Genomic DNA, 11,750 nt, shown 5'->3' on the forward strand with positions numbered 1-11,750 from the left:
TAATAACAAATGATCGTTGCAATGGAAGCGAATCAATCAAAACTAACTTTAGCTGGAAAATAACTTTATTAAAGAACCGCCATAAAGCCAAAACAATCTCCGTTACCTTAAATTATACGCTTATCTCTGTAAAGCTGCTTTGAAACATTCTACATTGTTAAAAGCACTATATAAATGAAGATGACTTGACGTGTGTGAGTGGAAGAGACACTTCCACTTGCATGCCCAGGCATAGCACAGGTCAGTTCTACATACTCCGCTCTTGCCCTGAAGGTGGAGGCAGACTTTGTGTTCTTAAGAAGCTCAGAAGACATCCTGACCTATTTTCAGTGCTTACTGTTTTTCTATTCAAAAATCCAGGATTGATTGGCATTTGAATTTCTAATGTTAGCTCAAATATGGTGAGTTTCATGGTGTGTAGATTTTGCATTTATTGTCCAGTGACAAAAAAAATGGCCAAGCGTCTACTTTAACATATCAACTTTAGTTGCTTTAAATAAATCTTACAATTTTCTAATAACATTATAGATGAGATTAAACAATTGCAAGGTCTTTTGTAGTAGGGTCAATGACAAATAAGAATCCGCTCAATAAAATAATATAGTTTAAAACACATGTGCCTTAAGGCCCGTTCACACCAAGGTCGAAAACTATAAAAATAACGATAAAGATATAGTTCTAAAAATCATTCTTAAAATGAAAGAATAGCTGAGTTCACACCACAGCTATAATGATAACAGTACAGAGAAACAATAACGTTAGAATCACTTTCAGAGCGATTTTATCCAGCTGATGAACAATAAAACATTGACAGCCAATCAGAATCCATCCTGCTGTAACGAGCTCGAGCATTTAAAGCTACAGACAAGCACACGTAGAATAAACAGAACGATATCGTCCGCTGGTGTGGATGCTAATATAGTTTTCTTTATAGTTATTGTTCTTGGTGTGAACGGGCCTTTAGAAGTCGAAATGTAATTTTGGTTTCATGGTTTTGAAATACTTGTATACCTTTTAAACAAGACCTTAATCCTCTTTTCGGGTCATTTTGAGTGTTCATTTGAGCATTACAAAACCCTGCTTAATATAATCACATTTGAAATTTAATGTGCAGGCCAAAAAAACAAAACAAAAAAGCCACACTAAAAACACAATTATTAAAAAAAAGGACACCGCTAATCAGATTGATTATTATCAGATTATTTGCCTAATGCGGTAAAGCAGATATGAATACTTTCGCTTCTCCAAAGACTACATCTGACATTTGTCTCAGTTGACCAACAGAACTGAATGCTGAACTTGCTTATATCAGCTCTGGGTTCTGCACATCTGGTATTGCAACTTTTGCAGATGCCAAAAGGTCACAACACAAAGCATTTTAGTCAGTAGCCACTGCTGAAATAATCCCCATCTGCTTCCTGAAAACAAGGAAATGAGCATGGCTTTCTTGCACAACTGCTTCAGTGTTTCTACCCGTTTTAGGGCTTTGTAAAACAAGTAAACTACACATCAGACTCAACTGGCATATCTAAGAGCCCATATGTCATAGCAACCACCCAAAACACCCTAGAAACCGTAACACACTATAACCGCCAAAGCAACCACATAGTAAAAATCTACATTGTATTTAAAGTAGTCAAGTCTGCACTTCAAGACTACACACAAGGGAGAGAGCAAAAAGAGCTAAATGTTTGTGTCACCCTGGTAAATTATATTACATGTTTCTAAACTTGAACGTAGATAGAGACATCTAGTATACTGTAGTGGTATTGTGTGTATCACATAATAAAGCCTGCTATTGTCAAAAAGCCATTTAGAGTAATATAAACAATTTCCAAGATGTTGCTGGTTAGATTTGGTAGTTAGCTCCTGTTGGTAGAAAACGTTCCCACTTCTAAAGTCATGATTGCTCAGTGCATTAACATTTTGACCTGAGAGGGCGTTCATGTCCAATTTTTTATTTAGGAAACTAGTATTTACGATAACTCTGATAGGATGTGAAGGCAGCATTAGACCTGGGGATTCCTGACCTTAAATCACCAATAACATTGGCACACACTCACAACAAGAACACACATATATATATATATATACACACACACCATTGTGACATGCTTAAGACATGCTTTGTCATGCATTTTTGTAGGGCAGTTTTGTTCCGCTTTCATTACGTTTGCCATTTGATGTTGGTCAACGTTGTGGTCGCGGCAGCGATGCACGCTAATGAAAATATCGAGTTAATACCGAATCCCCAGGCAAATTGTTTTGGCTGAGAGCAAAGTTAAGTTCCAGAACCTGATATACACTCACCTAAAGGATTATTAGGAACACCTGTTCAATTTCTCATTAATGCAATTATCTAATCAACCAATCACATGGCAGTTGCTTCAATGCATTTAGGGTTGTGGTCCTGGTCAAGACAATCTCCTGAACTCCAAACTGAATGTCAGAATGGGAAAGAAAGGTGATTTATGCAATTTTGAGCGTGGCATGGTTGTTGGTGCCAGACGGGCCGGTCTGAGTATTTCACAATCTGCTCAGTTACTGGGATTTTCACGCACAACCATTTCTAGGGTTTACAAAGAATGGTGTGAAAAGGGAAAAACATCCAGTATGCGGCAGTCCTGTGGGCGAAAATGCCTTGTTGATGCTAGAGGTCAGAGGAGAATGGGCCGACTGATTCAAGCTGATAGAAGAGCAACTTTGACTGAAATAACCACTCATTACAACCGAGGTATGCAGCAAAGCATTTGTGAAGCCACAACACGCACAACCTTGAGGCGGATGGGCTACAACAGCAGAAGACCCCACCGGGTACCACTCATCTCCACTACAAATAGGAAAAAGAGGCTACAATTTGCACGAGCTCACCAAAATTGGACAGTTGAAGACTGGAAAAATGTTGCCTGGTCTGATGAGTCTCGATTTCTGTTGAGACATTCAGATGGTAGAGTCAGAATTTGGCGTAAACAGAATGAGAACATGGATCCATCATGCCTTGTTACCACTGTGCAGGCTGGTGATGGTGGTGTAATGGTGTGGGGGATGTTTTCTTGGCACACTTTAGGCCCCTTAGTGCCAATTGGGCATCGTTTAAATGCCACGGCCTACCTGAGCATTGTTTCTGACCATGTCCATATCCTCTGATGGCTACTTCCAGCAGGATAATGCACCATGTCACAAAGCTCGAATCATTTCAAATTGGTTTCTTGAACATGACAATGAGTTCACTGTACTAAAATGGCCCCCACAGTCACCAGATCTCAACCCAATAGAGCATCTTTGGGATGTGGTGGAACGGGAGCTTCGTGCCCTGGATGTGCATCCCACAAATCTTCATCAACTGCAAGATGCTATCCTATCAATATGGGCCAACATTTCTAAAGAATGCTTTCAGCACCTTGTTGAATCACTGCCACGTAGAATTAAGGCAGTTCTGAAGGCGAAAGGGGGTCAAACACAGTATTAGTATGGTGTTCCTAATAATCCTTTAGGTGAGTGTATACAGCACTAGCTTTGTATTTTTTCTTAATGAATTGTTTTCTTGTCTTTCTTTCCTATTGTATAAACTGTGTATACTTTAAACATATACTTTTATAATGGCTATTATTGTTCATTAAAATGTATACATACATAAACATTTTTAAAATGAAAACTGAAAGAGGCACGGTTGTGTTTTATATCATATTTCATTGTATTGTAGATATATTAGGCTACAAGATAACTAAGTAGGCACGTATAACTGAGACGAGCTGAGTCATCAAGTACGCTGCTGTTCCATTTAATGACCAGACTCGCGTCCTTCCGTCCTCAAGAGTTTCCAAACTCTGTGAACTTGGTATTGAGAAACACATTTAAATTTTTGGACGTGCTAAGGGGTCTTTTAAATGCACAGCAAAAACAGCCTGTTAAATTCTACTGGGACTAAGAGAGGGTGGAAAAAAGAAAAAAGTTTATTGGTGCAATAAATCATGGATTCAACCTAACCCTGGGTCGTTTATACAGTGATATAATTAGTAGGGTGTTTCTAGGTGGTTGCTAGGGTTTTCTGGATTATTTTGTTTCACATAAGGTAAATATTTAATAAGGGTTGTTGTCAACATTTTATTTTCACGTGACATAAGAATCCTGCAGGAGCTTATTGAATTGAAGTAATGTTTTATTTATCCAACAGATAAGTGGTATCTCATCCAGAAATAGATCGCTACAGATAATTAAACCACTTTACTGCACTAAGCAAAGACCAGACAGAAGTACACTGGACTGATAAACTGATTCATCTACTCGTAACTGAGATCAATGGAGCAGATGCTCGCAATTCACATACAGGCATTCATCTTAAACATTATCCCCCGGTTTCACAGACAAGGCTTAAGCTAGTCCCAGACTAAAATGCATATTTGAGCTGTTTTAACTGAAAGCAACTTGCACTGATAGGCTATATCTTAAAATATATCAGTGCCATTGGTTTATCTCAAGATAAAGGTATGTTTATAAAAGCTACTTAGATGTCCTAATTGAACTAAGGCCTAATCCTGGCTTAATCTAAGCCCTGTCTGTGAAACCAGGCCTATGTCTTCCACTGACTGACAGGTGCTTCTGTGCATACTTAAATAATTCTGACCAATGTTTGCCTTCTGCCTGCTTCATCTTTCCTTGTTTAAATCCATTATGTGCAGTGAATTCTCCAGAGGAGTGTCCCAGGTCTCAAAGGTCATTTAGAAACACCCATTATAACCATTTGTCCTGATTGAGCAGGACTACACAATTACATTTCTCTCTCTCTCTCTCTCTCTCTCCTCCTCCTCCTCCCATCCCGTCCCCTCCCCCCATCCTCCTCATCCCACCCCGTCCCCTCCCCCTGCCTTCCATGCTTTTCTGATGTAAATTCAGGACTTTGCGCGTTCCTTCACCTTTTTCCCTATTCTTTGCTATTTGTTCATCAGAACGTCGTCTCTTTGGTCGTGTGTTATTCAAGAGAATAATTCTAACGTTAGTCGTTGTCTAGGACATCTCTCCTCTAGCTAACTTCCCTTTTCATGCTTCTCTCTCCTCCACTCCCCACACCCCCCCTTCATGTGCACGCGCACTAACCCACACCCCCACCCCCACACCCACCCACACCTCATTCTTGTTGGTTATTGGCTGGAACACTGTTTGTTATGTTTCGTGGCCAAGGCTGGGCCAGTTTGTTTTTCTTGCCGTTTGTGGAGCCTGGGCTGTCTACAGAGAGCGTGTGTTTTTTTACATTGTGTTCAGGGTACAGGCAGCTAGCGGATAGTGAGGAGATGTTTGCTGTATGTGACAAAAATGTTTCGGCCTAAAAAACGCGTGACATCGCTTAGAGCACCTTCAAGAATAATTATGTTATTTTATATTAATGTAGAAGTGAAGTACACCCAAAAACATTTGATACATGCAATGGCATTGGTGGCACAGACAGTTTTTGTTATACCTATCATTACTAAAAGCACCATCTATATAATTTAGCTTGATAAGTATGATTTTAAAGTTTAATGTCTTGCCAGACATTTTGCACCATGAATCACACCATAATTAGTGGTATTTAGTTGTAATCAGTGTTTACTAAGTCAGGCATCTGTTATTGCTTACTCATCCTATGCATGAATGATACCTCAAATTATGAATACTTGCAACAAATACCTACAAAACTTGTTGAGGAGAGGTGTGCTACTATTTTAAAATCTATCAAACTCATCAAGTAATTGGCAATGCTCCAAAACCACTCAGAACACCTTAAAACTCACAAAACCATTCTGGCAACAACAACATGCAATATTATATTAAGACAAACTTACAAACAAAACAGACAATCTAAAGCCGAATCTTCAAACGAATGAAATGGCCAATTAACTTTTAATGTAAACCTCAGTTAAATTTTAAATAATGGAATTGAAATGAATGTGTTGTGTTACAACCAAATTCTGATTAATTTGATAAATTACTGTTAAATTAAAACCCGGCAATATATAAACGATTGAAAGTCATAAAGAGTCCTGTCAGTGCCAAAGAATAATGTTTGATTATAAACAGGAGGTTTGTGTGCCTCCTCAGTCAGTTTGATGGTAAACAGATGCAGTCAGTAACCTCGCTGTGTCTTTTATTGATTTCACCTCTCTCTCTCTCTGTCATCTTATAAGCCCCGAACATGTTAATTTTCTCTCTCTCTTTCAGTCGCTCATTCACTCTCTTTTTCTGCCTCTCCATGCCTTTATTTGGCAGCGAGCCAATCACACTCACAGCCGAACAAGCAGCTCCTTCATGTGAATGTTGAGCAGTGGTGGACCCGGGCCAATAGCTGCCAAAGGAATGGCTTTGTGCTGGAGAGGGAACAGTGAGTGCATAAGTGGATCAGGTCTGACCTTCCAAGGCCAGCACTCACAAGAATCAATCCACTTAAAAGCATCAGCAAATGCTGCAGGGAGAAGTAAATCAACTGATTCAATCTGTGCGCCCCTTTCTACAGAATCAATGCTTGCCACTGAGAAAGAAAGAGAGGGACCCCTGTCTGAAGATACTGTGACTCACACCAAGCCTTTTTACACTGTTGTTTAAAAGAATCTCATGACTGAACTTTTTTTATATATATTTTGAATTAGCTTTCATATTTATGTTTTCAGTTTTCATTTTCATCACGTAATTTTCGTAATTTCTAATCACACGAGGTCCCCAGATAATAGTAATCCAGTGCGAATAGGGCTTTAGTAATTTCAGCAGTTCAGCTTAAAACTTATTTTATTTCAGTTAATTGCCAAGGCAACATTTCTATTTGTTTATTTAATCTTTTTCTTAATTAACCATTTTTTATTGTTTTAGTTAACAATAACAATATATATTTATAATATGTTTTATATATATATATATATATATTTTATATATATATATATATATATATATATATATATATATATATATATATATTATATAATATAGTTCACACATGTTCTAATTTGTTACACTGTTTATTTAAATTTAAGTTATGTTATGATATTTTCTTGTGATGTTGTGATGTTTTTATTATTATTCTATGTATTATTGTTACGAACTGCTCCGAGACTCGAAGGTAAAGATCCAAACGCAGCTTTATTTAGGGGTAATCCAAAGAACAAGCAATAGGTCATACACTGGAAGGCAGTCCAAACAAACAAACAAAACAGGCAGGGACCAGAGGCAAGAGAGTAATCCAGGGACCAGAGGCAAGAGAGTAATCCAGGGAACAGGGCAAGATATCAAAAACCAAGAAACAAGAAAACCAGGGAAACGCTCAGAAATGCAGTGTAACACTTAACAAGACTTCGCGGTGAGTGAATGAATGAACAAGGTATAAATAGACTGAGACTAACAGGGTGATGGGACACAGGTGAATGCAATCAGTGATAATGAGGTACAGGTGAATGTGATGAGTGTTCAGAGATAATGAGTCCGGTCAGTGAGTATGGGAATTGTAGTCTGAGAGTGAACGTGAGTGTCTGATGTGGAGTGCCCTCTGGTGGCTCTCAAGGGCACTCCAGCTGGTGACCGTTACAATTATGGTCATGCCAATAAAGCAATTCTGAATTGAAATATATATATAGGCTATATATATATAATTATTTTTAGACAGTGCAGATTTGCCAATGTTAGGGGTCAAGAAATGACTGTTCAGTGATATCAATGTACCAGATCTTCTACGAAAAATATCATTTTTCAACAATGGAAATAGCTATTTTACGTTTTGACAAAGTGGTGGCAAATTTGTATGAATCTTTTTTGTTCAATTTCGTGCAGTCATGCTTAGTTTTTTCTAACATTTTAGCTATGAAATCCACTTTAGCAAGACAAAGGAGTCTCCAGATCTCAAAAATGTTTAAAAGAATGTCATTTCCAACACCGTCATTTCCACCACAAAATAAACACAATACAAATTTGAAATGTGGAATTTTCATTACGGTCATTCAAAATATGACAGAATTCTCCTTTGTATGTCCAGTGTTGAAGATTGTTAGTAGACAAGTGAGAGTGTAAAAAGTGTTATATGTTTATTTATTTTTTAAAAAGTCCACGTGTTTCTAAGAAAGTGCTTCTAGTTGAATAAAGACCCAGTTCTGTGTTTGGAAGATCAATGGATCACACGGTTTAGTCCTGTCTGTGTGCTCAGAGATGGAAAAATCGTGAGAGAGAGTGAGGTTCACAGGGGTATTCAGAAGATTGAGGCAGGTTGGCTTTGGGATATTTATAGACCTCATTAGAAAGATCCGGTTAGACTCTCACTGACATATTCACCCAGCAAGATTTCCTTTAATACTGGAATGCATTTATGCACCATCACAGCTCCTCACAGACAAACAGCACGCATAATTGTGAATATTTGTGCCGCAGCATGCACAAACATCCTCCCTTCTTGAACACACACACTTTCCAACGTATTCAGTAACTCTCTGCCTATCTCTACTTTATTTTTTCATATTGCAGAGGCGGTAGTTGTGTGTTTTAGTACGCTGTGCTGTGCTAGAAAGAAAGAAACAGATTTAGGCACACTGCCATCAGTAATACAGAAACAGCTGACAGTGCGTAACACTATATAGTACGGTTTAAGAGTCGAAAGCAGCCTGTGCCCTCTGTGAAATTATGGCTACTGCTTTTTTAAGACGTTTAGAGAGGTTTGAGGGCATCATTCATTTTATATAATCCTTATAAATTTTCCCTTTAAAATAGCGGATGTGCACTGAAGAATTGGGGAAATCCAAAAGAATAGTTTGTCAAGTAATTTCAGTGATGTGAATATTAGTCAACTGAAGGATTACTTGAATCCCCCTCTCAGAACTGCTATTTTCATAGAGTAGATGACAATAAATGATTGCCATTCATTTAATGAGTAGAGTAATACAAATTTCACAGCTTTTTAAAATGGTTTAAGAATCAATTTTGTATAAAACATGGTTGGCAATGTTTTTTTCCGGGGTAGGTTAACAGATGTTTCCCTAACCCTCCCCATTACATGGCATGAAACACACACACACACACACACACACAATTTGGCATGTCCAATCTAGATTGTTCAAAGGTTTGGGACCATTTTTGTCTTGCTCACCAAGGCTGCATATATTTGATCAAAAATACAATAAAAAAAAAAAAAACAGTTATACTGTGAAATATTATTCCAAATTAAAATAAATGTTTTGGTAACACTTTACAATAAGGTCCTATAAACATTAGTTAATCCATTAACTAGTTAACTTATTAATTTACTGTTCATTGTTAGTTCATGTTCCATTAAATAATCTATAACAGATACAGCTTTTGATTTTAACACTGTATTAGTAAATGTTGAAATTAACATTATAAGATTAATAAATGTTTTATAAGTAGTTTTCATTGTTAGTTAATAACTAATGTTAACAAATGGAACCTTATTGTAAAGTGTTTCCAAATGTTTTCTATGAATATATGCTGCTCAAGAAACATTTCTTATTATCAATGTTTAAAAAAAAATCAGCTGTGCTACTTAAAGGGGACCTATTATGCAAAATTCACCTTTATAAGGTGTTTGAACACAAAAATCCACCCAATATTTTTTTTATAATTTATAATTAAATATATCATTATCAATCTCTCAGAACAAGCTGTTTCAGATTTCCCCCTACTCTTACATAAGAGTAGGGAAGCTCCGCCCACAACTGGTGACGATCTGCCCTATTAGCATAGACCTGTCTGGGGTGCGTTTCCCGAACAATGACGTAACTTGCTGCTTAACTACCATAGTACGATGCATCGTTGAAGAAATCAACTAGCTAGTCACGACTGTTTCACAAAACTGTATTGTTGCAAAGTGGTCGTTCAACCACGTTGGTTTATGACGTCACGCACTTGGTGGAGTAATAACTTATTTTAATGAATCTGTTTGAGATCGAATTAAGGCTAGATATTTTGCTATAAATTACAGACATCTGAGGACTACTTCTCATTTTTCTCAGTTATTTTGCTTTATGTGATTCAATCATAGGCTCGATCTTACATAGTAGCCTAGAGCACGTTCGCACTCTTCAAAAACGGTCCTTTAAATCTCTTGACAAACTAAAAGACTTAAATGACATTTGTATGTAGGCTATTCTAAATGAAAGACACAGGTTGTACTGAATGTCAGCTTGCTTATTTTGCTCAAGATAAGGATTTATTAAGTCATGCAAACTAGAAACTATGCTTCTAACCACAGGTCGAGAGCTGTCGTTTCAACTAACTTAACCAACTTTGCGATGCTGCTTGCGAATGTTCGTTAGAACGATGGTTTCGGGAAACACTGACTCGTTGAACTATGCTGATAATGACGGAACTTGCGAACAACTATAGTTGGCTAACGGTGCGTTTCCCGTACAACTATATAGCTCGCTGCTTAACTACCATAGTACGATGTATCGTTGGAGAAATCAACTAGCTAGTCACGACTGTTTCCCGAAACCGTCTGTCGCAAAGTATCGTTCAACCACGTTGGTTTATGACGTCTCGCACGTGGTGGACTAATAACTTATTTTAATTAATCTGTTTGAGATCGAATTAACGCTAGATTTTGTCATATAAGTTACAGAAATGGCATCTGAAGACCATTTCTAATTTTTCTCAGTTATTTTGCTTTATTACCAGACTCAATATTTGGCTCGTTCTTACATAGTAGAGCACGTTCGCACATGCGCAGTCTTCAAAAACGGTGCTTTAAATCTCTTTACAAACTAAAAGACGTAAATTACATTTGTATGTAGCCTATTCTAAATAAATAACACGGGTTGTACTGAATGTCAGCTTGCTTATTTTGCTAAAGATAAGGATTTATTCAGTCTACATCTCATGTAAACTAGAAACTATGCTCCTAACGACAGCTCGAGAGCTGTCGTTCCAACCACACAAGTTTGCGATGCTGTTTGCGAATGTTCGTTGGAACGATGGTTTCGGGAAACACCAAATCGTTGAACTATGCTGATAACGACGGAACTTGCGACCATAGTTGGCTAACGATGCTTTCGGGAAACGCACCCCTGATTGAGAAGTAGCAATCCTTTCTGTATCAGCAAGTATTACAATGTCTGCACCTAAAAAACATTATAAATGTTCTGTTGCTGGATGAATCAACGAACATATGAGTCTCCATAGACTCCCGGCATCCGAGCCACTGAGGACACCGTGGTTGAATTTCATTTTTGACGGAAATGTGCCGAAGAACTTTGGTAAAATATTATTTGCGCAAATCATTTTACGCATGACTGCTTGAGGGTCAGTACAACGCTGGATTTGCGAAAAAGTTATTTCTGAAGGATGGGTCAATACCAAAGCTTCGTGCTCTAACTTCATATCGAGAACAAGTGAGTGCACTTCATACTTTGTGAATGTTTCCAAATTTCCTTTCTGAATGAGCTTTCTAGAATGCTGTACGGCTAATGTGACTAAAGGTACCATCGTCTCTGACTGTTTCTCATTTTTAAACATTTTTATTTATTACTAGTGCTGGGAAAAAATTAATCGCGATTAATCGCATCCAAAATAAAAGTTTGCATAATATATATGTGTTATTTATATTTATATATAATATAAATTATGTATAAATGTATATACAGTATATACATGCAAATATTTCTTAAATAAATACATGCATATGTGTGTATTTATATATACAAAATAATTATACACAGTACACACACATAGCCTATATTATGCAAACACAAACTTTTATTTTGGATGCAATTAATTTTTTCCCAGCACTA

Source organism: Abramis brama (genome assembly GCF_963993115.1).
Source record: "Abramis brama genome assembly, chromosome: 4".
Taxonomy (NCBI): Eukaryota; Metazoa; Chordata; class Actinopteri; order Cypriniformes; family Leuciscidae; genus Abramis; species Abramis brama.